Here is a 7,760-nt window from a genome sequence, read left to right as displayed (position 1 = left end):
CTAGATGGCTTCAAAATGTTAACTAGACGATTGTAACTCAGCTCCCATAGTTTATGTAACTTATATGTGCTGTGGCATGTGGGTCCATTTGAGTACATTTGAGGGATGTGGCCTCTGAGAGTAAGATGCCCAGGGCTTTGAAGCCCCACATAGAGCGGTCCCGTAGATGTGCAGACAGTGAATTCCTCCAGACCACCAACCATGTTCCGTGGTCTGATGGCGGTGTGGAGGTGACTCTCTGGAGATAGAGATGAGGGAAGGGCGGGTCTGGGAGTCAGGGAAGGTCCCTCTAAGAGGATCCCAGGTGGTCCCTTGAGGGGGACTGGTGAGACCCGGCAGGGGCCTCAGGGCCAGTCTCCACGTAGGGCTGCAGTCTTGACAGTGAACTAGAGCCCACATGACAAGGCAAGCCCTGGGTGCTTCTCAGGCTGATGGGTGCTGGGATTACTTCCCAACCTTCGCCTGCTATAAAGGCCAGGGATGTTCACATGTAGGCTGCAGTGGTGGCACCTAAAGCACTGGGGGTACCCAGGGCCCCCATGGTCACCATCAGCTCCATACCTCAGAGTCACCACCAGAAGGTAACAGTCTTTGCTGTGGACAATGCACATTTTCTCAATCTTGCATAAAAGTGTATCTTTAGGAAACTTGGTGAATTAGTTTGCTCAGGGGTGTTGGCAGAGTTAATTTCTTCTGAGGCCCCTCTTCTCCTCTTTGTCTTCATGTGGCCTTCCCCTGTGCCTAGGTCCTAATTGCCTCTTTTTTTTTTTTGCTGTACTTGGGCCTCTCACTGTTGTGGCCTCTCCTGTTGTGGGGCACAGGCTCCGGACGCGCAGGCTCAGCAGCCATGGCTCACGGGCCCAGCCGCTCCACGGCATGTGGACTCTTCCCGGACCGGGGCACGAACCCGTGTCCCCTGCATCGGCAGACGGACTCTCAACCACTGCGCCACCAGGGAAGCCCCCTAATCTCTTTTTATAAGGACACCAGTCATATCAGATTAGGGCTCACTTGTCGACCTCATTTTACCTTAATTACCTCTTTAAAGACCCTATCTCCAAATACAGTCATATTCTTAGGTACTGGGGGATTAGAACTTCAACATATAAAATTAGAGGAGGACACAATTCAGCCAATAACACTTGGTGATTTTTAACCTAAAATTGGAGATGAAAACAGCATGCTGGTTTTAGAAATGCAGGTTGAAGACTGGTCTCAAGACCACTCCTCAGAGATGACCACCTTTCTCTAGACATTCTGGAACCTCCCCTGCCTACCAGTTTTCATCAGGGGTAGTTTGGGGATGCAGCCTCTGTACGTGGCCCCCACTGGCCAGTGGGCTGGGAGGGGGTCAATATTGTGACCAAAATGCTGGGACGTAGAATAGGGTGGGCAGCTCTCTCTACCCAGTGATAAAGGTCTGGTAATCTTTGTGCTTGAAAAAATGTGGTCTTTAAAAACAAAGTTTCAACTTATCTACTGGGAGCTGCTATTTATAGGATCATTTATGAGTCTCTAAAAAAAGAGAGATGAACTTTCAGCATTTGTGTTTTTACAAAAGTAGTACATGTTTATCGTTGAAAACACAGATGAAAAAGAGGAAAAAATTAACGATAATCAGTAATTAGACCTCCCAGAGATAATCACCATTAACATTTGGGTTTCTATATCTATCTGTATCTATCTATGTGTCTTAATCTCCATCTTCATCTACATTTATGTAGTTGAATTTAATTTAAAGACAAGATTAACCTTACCATTTCATAACTTCTTATCCATTACTATATCATGATCACGTCACTGGGCATTGAGTTGTTTTCTATGATGCCACTTTCGATGGTGGCAGATACGCACCATAAGCTACTCAACAAATTTCCTACTGTTGAATAATTGGGTTGTTTTACCATTTTTATGATATTAAAGGGAGATGTGACAACATCTTCATAGTTACATCTTTGCCATGATTATTTACTAAGGGTAAATTACTAGAGGTGAAATTTCTGAGCTAAAGAGAAAGCACTATTTAAAAATTTTAAACTTTATTTTTGAATAGATAGTATATTCACGAGGTTCAAAATTTAAAAGGCATCTCCCCACCTCTGTTGTGAAGTCAGCTAGTTCCCCTCCCCAGAGGCAACTGCTGTTACCAATGTCTTATTTTCTTCCCAGAGATATTTTATGTACGTATATAATATATACATGTACATAGTATGTGTGTATGTATATATACACACATATGAAATATATGCATATGTACACATGTATCTCTCTATATATACATATATGTATATACATAATTTTTTTCACAAATGATAGTATCCTCTATATACTATTTTCTTTTTAAAAATTATTTATTTATTTATTTTTGGCTGTGTTGTGTCTTCATTGCTGTGTGCGGGCTTTCTCTAGTTGAAATGAGCGGGGGCTACTCTTCGTTGAGGTGCGTGGGCTTCTCATTGTCGTGGCTTCTCTTGTTGCGGAGCAGGGGCTCTAGGCACACAGGCTTCAGTAGTTGTGGCTTGCGGACTCTAGAGCTCAGGCTCAGTAGTTGTGGCGCACGAGCTTAGTTGCTCCATGGCATGCGGGATCTTCCCGGGCCAGAGCCCGAACCCGTGTCCCTTGCATTGGCAGGCAGATTCTTAACCACTGCACCACCAGAGAAGCCCAAATTTTTTTATTTTTAATTTATTTTTAGACCGCATCACGCAGCTTGCGGGATCTTAGTTCCCTGACCAGGGATCGAACCTGTGCCCCCTGCAGTGGAAGCGTGGAGTCCTATCCACTGCACCGCCAGGGAATTCCCCTCTATATACTATTTTTACACTTTGCATTTATCACTTAAATCATCTTGGAGGACTGTTCATGTCAGTACATAAAGAACTTCCTCATTTTTCTTTAAGCAGCTGCATGGTACTTCATTATATGTATGTATTGTAATATACTTAAATAGTTCTCTGTTGATGGACATAGAGGTTGCTTACTAATTATATATGACTATATAACAAATTACCCCAAAATATAATGACAAAACCCACAATAATTTATTTTCTCTTATGGTTTTTGTTGGTCAGAAATTTGAGAAGGGGACTTCCCTCTTGGTGCAGTGATTAAGAATCTGCCTGCCAATGCAGGGGACACGGGTTCGAGCCCTGGTCCTGGAAGATTCCACATGCCGCGGAGCAACTAAGCCCGTGCACCACTGCTGAGCCTGCGCTCTAGAGCCCACAAGCCACAACTACTGAGCCCGTGCACCTAGAGCCTGTGCTCCGCAACAAGAGAAGCCACCACAGTGAGAAGCCCACGCATCGCAGCGAAGAGTAGCCCCTGCTGGCCACAACTAGAGAAAGCCTGTGCACAGCAACAAAGACCCAACACAACCAAAAAAGAAAAAGAAAAAAAAAAAAGAAATTTGAGAAGGTCCCAGCTGGGCAGTTCTCACTTGGGTCTGTCATGAGGCTACAGTCAGATGTTGGCTGAGGCCACAGTCACTGAAGACTCAACTGGGGCTGGAGGATCATTTCTAAGGTTACTCACTCACATAGCTGGTGAGTTGGTGCTGTCTGTAGGCTGAGTGCCCCAGTCCTTTCCATGTGGAGCTCTCCACAGAGCTGCCAGAACATCACTTCTGCCACATCTTATGGGTCGAAGCAAGTCACCAGGTCAACCCAGATTCAAGAGGAGGTGAAATTGGGAATTCCCTGGTGGGCCAGTGGTTAAGACTCGAGCTTCCACTGCAGGGGGCATGGGTTCAATCCCTGGTTGGGGAACTAAGATCCTGCAAGCCAAAAAAAAAAGAGAAGGTGAAATAATTCCACCTTGTGGTAGTAGAAGCAGCAAAATCATGTTGCAAAGAGGCATGAACACAGGGGTGGGGGTAATTCTCTCCAGGGCCATTATTGTAACAATACTCCATAGGGATGGTGCACAAAGTTCCTACACTGGGTCAGCATGCCCCACACATGCACCCAGAGACCGATGAACTTTAGCCTCACTCTTGACAACAACCTGGCGCCTCCCAGCTTGTTCCTAACTCCCTTCTCAGCTAGTCCAGCTCAGAAGCTCTGCCCATTGGCTCTGCCTCCGGTTTGGGGCCCTGTTTATGCCCTTTGGCCTTGCTGATGCATGTGAGGACTTTGATTCAGATTACCTGCCAGTCTTTCCGCTCTTGGGTGGCCCCTACTCGGCTTCCTGGAACTCACAGCCCCACCCCCTCAGCTGCCCTCTGGCAGGGCCTGGTCTGCCCTCCCCCTGGGAAAGTTCATACAACACCAGTGGATTCTTCTTGACCAATTTCTCAGGAAAACTTCCTAATACATCTGAAAGTACGATATATGTCTTTCCCCTTTTATTCACCCCAACCTAATAAGCTCCAGTAATTCAGACCTTTGAGAAATTCTACAATTTATGCTCCAAATTTTAGTCCCCCCCGCTTTTTTCTTGGTCTGTCATACATGTCCTTTAGAACTCATGAGTTACTGAGAATATAAACCAATGACACTGTTATTTGATAAGAGCTATAAAAGGAAAAGATAATACCAATAAGATAGAATCTCATACAACGGTTTATTGGGTGGGCCGAAAAGTTAACATGAATCACATTTTCCTAATTGAATCGTATTTTTTTTTTTTTTTTTTTTTTTTTGCGGCACGCGGGCCTCTCACTGCTGTGGCCTCTCCCGCCGCGGAGCACAGGCCCCGGACGCGCAGGCCCAGCGGCCATGGCCCACGGGCCCAGCCGCTCCGCGGCACATGGGATCCTCCCAGACCGGGGCTCGAACCCGCGCCCCCCGCATCGGCAGGTGGACTCCCAACCACTGCGCCACCAGGGAAGCCCTGAATCGTATTTTTTGATGTAGTAGCTTGCTGCCTAAGCACCCTCAGAAGGCCATAAGGCAGAGCACAGAATTATTTAGTAATAAAATTTTAGATTTTTTTATAAACCAAATTTTTTGTAAGGAGAAGTCTTTTGGTAAAGATATTAATTTGCTAATTATTAAAATAATTCTAGTGTTTTAAGATGTATTGTTAAGTAAAAAACAACAACAACAAAAAGCAAGGTGTACAACAATGGCACAGTCAAGTACCTTTAGGGTGAAAATGGGAGAATCTATACAACATAACAAAACATAAAACATAATATGATATAATATGTGTGTGTGTCTATGTATCTCCTTTCTTTGGAAATATCTGTAAGAAACCAGTAATATTGAGACTTCCCTGGCAGTCCAGTGGTTAAGGCTCCATGCTTCCACTGCAGGGGGTACGTGTTCGATCCCTGGTTGGGGAACTAAGATCCCACATGCCGCTAGGCCAAAAAAAAAAAAAAAAAGAAAGAAACCAGTAATATTGACTCTTAGGAGAAAAAAATCCGTGTCTGACAGCAGGGTGGGAGGAAGATTTGTCAGTTTATCCTTTGCTCCTTTTGAATTTTTGTACCAAAATAAATCAAAATTGTGGGAACAGGTATCACCTGGGAGGGGCATGAGGGAGTTCTCCAGGGTGCTGGAAATGTTCTGGGCCTTGGTCTGAGTGATGGTTAAGTGGGTGAATACATGTGAAAAGTTATCATTCCATATACTTAAAATCTATGCACTTTATTATAAGTTATACTTCCAAGAAAGTGGTGACTTTCAATGAAAAAATTAAATATATTAAAATAATTTTTTATTTTGTTGGTTTTTGTTGTTTTTTGGGGGGAGGGGGGGCGCTGTATGGCATGTGTGATCTTAGTTCCCTGACCAGGGATCAAACCTGTGCCCCCTACAGTAGAAACATGGAGTCTTAACCACTGGACTGCCGGGGAAGTCCCAAAAATAATTTTTCAAGAAGAAAAATAAAGTCAGACTAGGCGGGCTGCCAAAAAATAAAGTCAGACCTTGCCTTGCTCCACAAAAGTAGATGTGTTTCTGAAAAGTTTACTTAAAGTTTACTTAAGCCAGTTTCTATAAAGCGAAGCATAATTTCCAGTTGGCTTCCATGATAATGTCTAAGAAGTAGTTGTGGACTTCATCCAGTGCTGGTCTTGATCTGAGCATTGGAACCCTGCTGGGGTGAACCCTCCTGCCCTCTGAGTCTGGGCTTGATGATAGTGAGAGAGGGGAAAGGTGATGAGTCTCCCTGAAAGGCCTGAGAAAGGGGAGCCCAGCAGAGAACAGAGGAAAAAAAGTTATTTACGGAGCGCCTCTGTGTCTGGGCCCTGCACACACTGGCATAACCAAGGCAGACAAAGAACCCTTCTGAAAGGCAAGAGAGAAAATAAAAATTTGAAAACAGAACCATATACATTAATCCACTCATATGCTCAGCACTTTAACATTTTCAAAGCCCTTTTACACCCATTTGTTCATTTGACCCCAAAACAATCCCATGAATGGACAGGGCACGTGTTGTTCATCCCGTTTTATGAATGAGGAAGGAAGCTGAGGCACAGACAGCGAAGTCACATGGAGGTAACAGAGTCAGAACTCAAACCGTGTTTTAAAATTCTAAGTCCGATGTGATTATTGTCGCTTCCCAGAAAGGTCACAGAGCATCCGGGGTCAGTTCTGGCTTCCCTACTTACCAGAAGTGTGATTTGCGGTGAGTTGCTGAATCTCTCTCTGCCTCCCTATTCGCATCTGTACAATGGAGCTGGTTTGTAGATTAAATGCACCGATACACTGAAAGCACACAGTAAGTGTTCATTAAAAGTTAGCTCTTGAGGGCTTCCCTGGTGGCGCAGTGGTTGAGAGTCCGCCTGCCGATGTGGGACGTGGGTTCGTGCCCCGGTCCGGGAAGGTCCCACATGCCGCAGAGCGGCTGGGCCCATGAGTCATGGCCGCTGAGCCTGCGCGTCAGCCTGTGCTCCGCAACGGGAGAGGCCACAACAGTGAGAGGCCCGTGTACCACAAAAAAAAAAAAAAAAAAAAAAAATGTTAGCTCTTGGGACTTCCCTGGCAGTCCAGTGGTTAAGACTCTGCACTTCCAATGCAGGGGCCATGGGTTTGATCCCCGGTCAGGGAACTAAGATCCCACATGCTGTGGTGCGCTGCCAGAAAAAAAAAATTTATCTCTTGTTTTTATTCGCAGAGGTAAAGAGAGACACAGTTAAAATGCCAAAGATGAGAAATGAGAGAATCATGGAGAGAAGAGGGTAAGGAGAAGAAATCAGAGGCAGAAATGGCTCCAGCATATCAGTGGCTCAGGGAGTTGGAACAAGAAGGATGTGACCAGGTAGAGGCCAGGGTCAGGCCAGAAGCACCAGTAGGAAGGTGCCCTCACCTCCACCTTGGCCTTTGACTTGCAGAAGCTCACTGTGTATAGGCCGAAGGCCAGCTAGCAACTGGCCCAGAATAGAGCCTGAGGCCAGGCAGAGGAGAGAAGAGATGGAAAAGGCACCTGGGTCACCTTGAGGGTTGCAAGCTCAAGACGTGGACAGGTGAGCAAGGTGGCTTCACTCAGTTACTTCAGGATGCCAGACTTCGTGGACAGTGTCGTGCTGGCAAGAAGTAACAATCAGACCTCTGTTGGGGGATGAGGGATAAGAGGGGGGCTGATTTGCTAATTTCCATGGCAGGAACACTCCCACCATGGCCAATTTCAGGAAGAAGCAGGGCCCTGGGGTCCAGTCATGGGGCAGAGACAGGCAGCCGGAAGGAAAAGGCAAAGGAATGAGGCCACAGCCATTGTTAGGAGACCCTTGTCCTGGTCCCTGAGAGAGTCCACAGAAGTGCCGTATGACCTTGCACACGTCATTCGCACCTCTCTGACTTCCAGTCACC

Source organism: Lagenorhynchus albirostris, chromosome 10 (genome assembly GCF_949774975.1).
Source record: "Lagenorhynchus albirostris chromosome 10, mLagAlb1.1, whole genome shotgun sequence".
Classification (NCBI taxonomy): Eukaryota; Metazoa; Chordata; class Mammalia; order Artiodactyla; family Delphinidae; genus Lagenorhynchus; species Lagenorhynchus albirostris.
Note: the sequence above shows the minus strand (reverse complement) of the source record.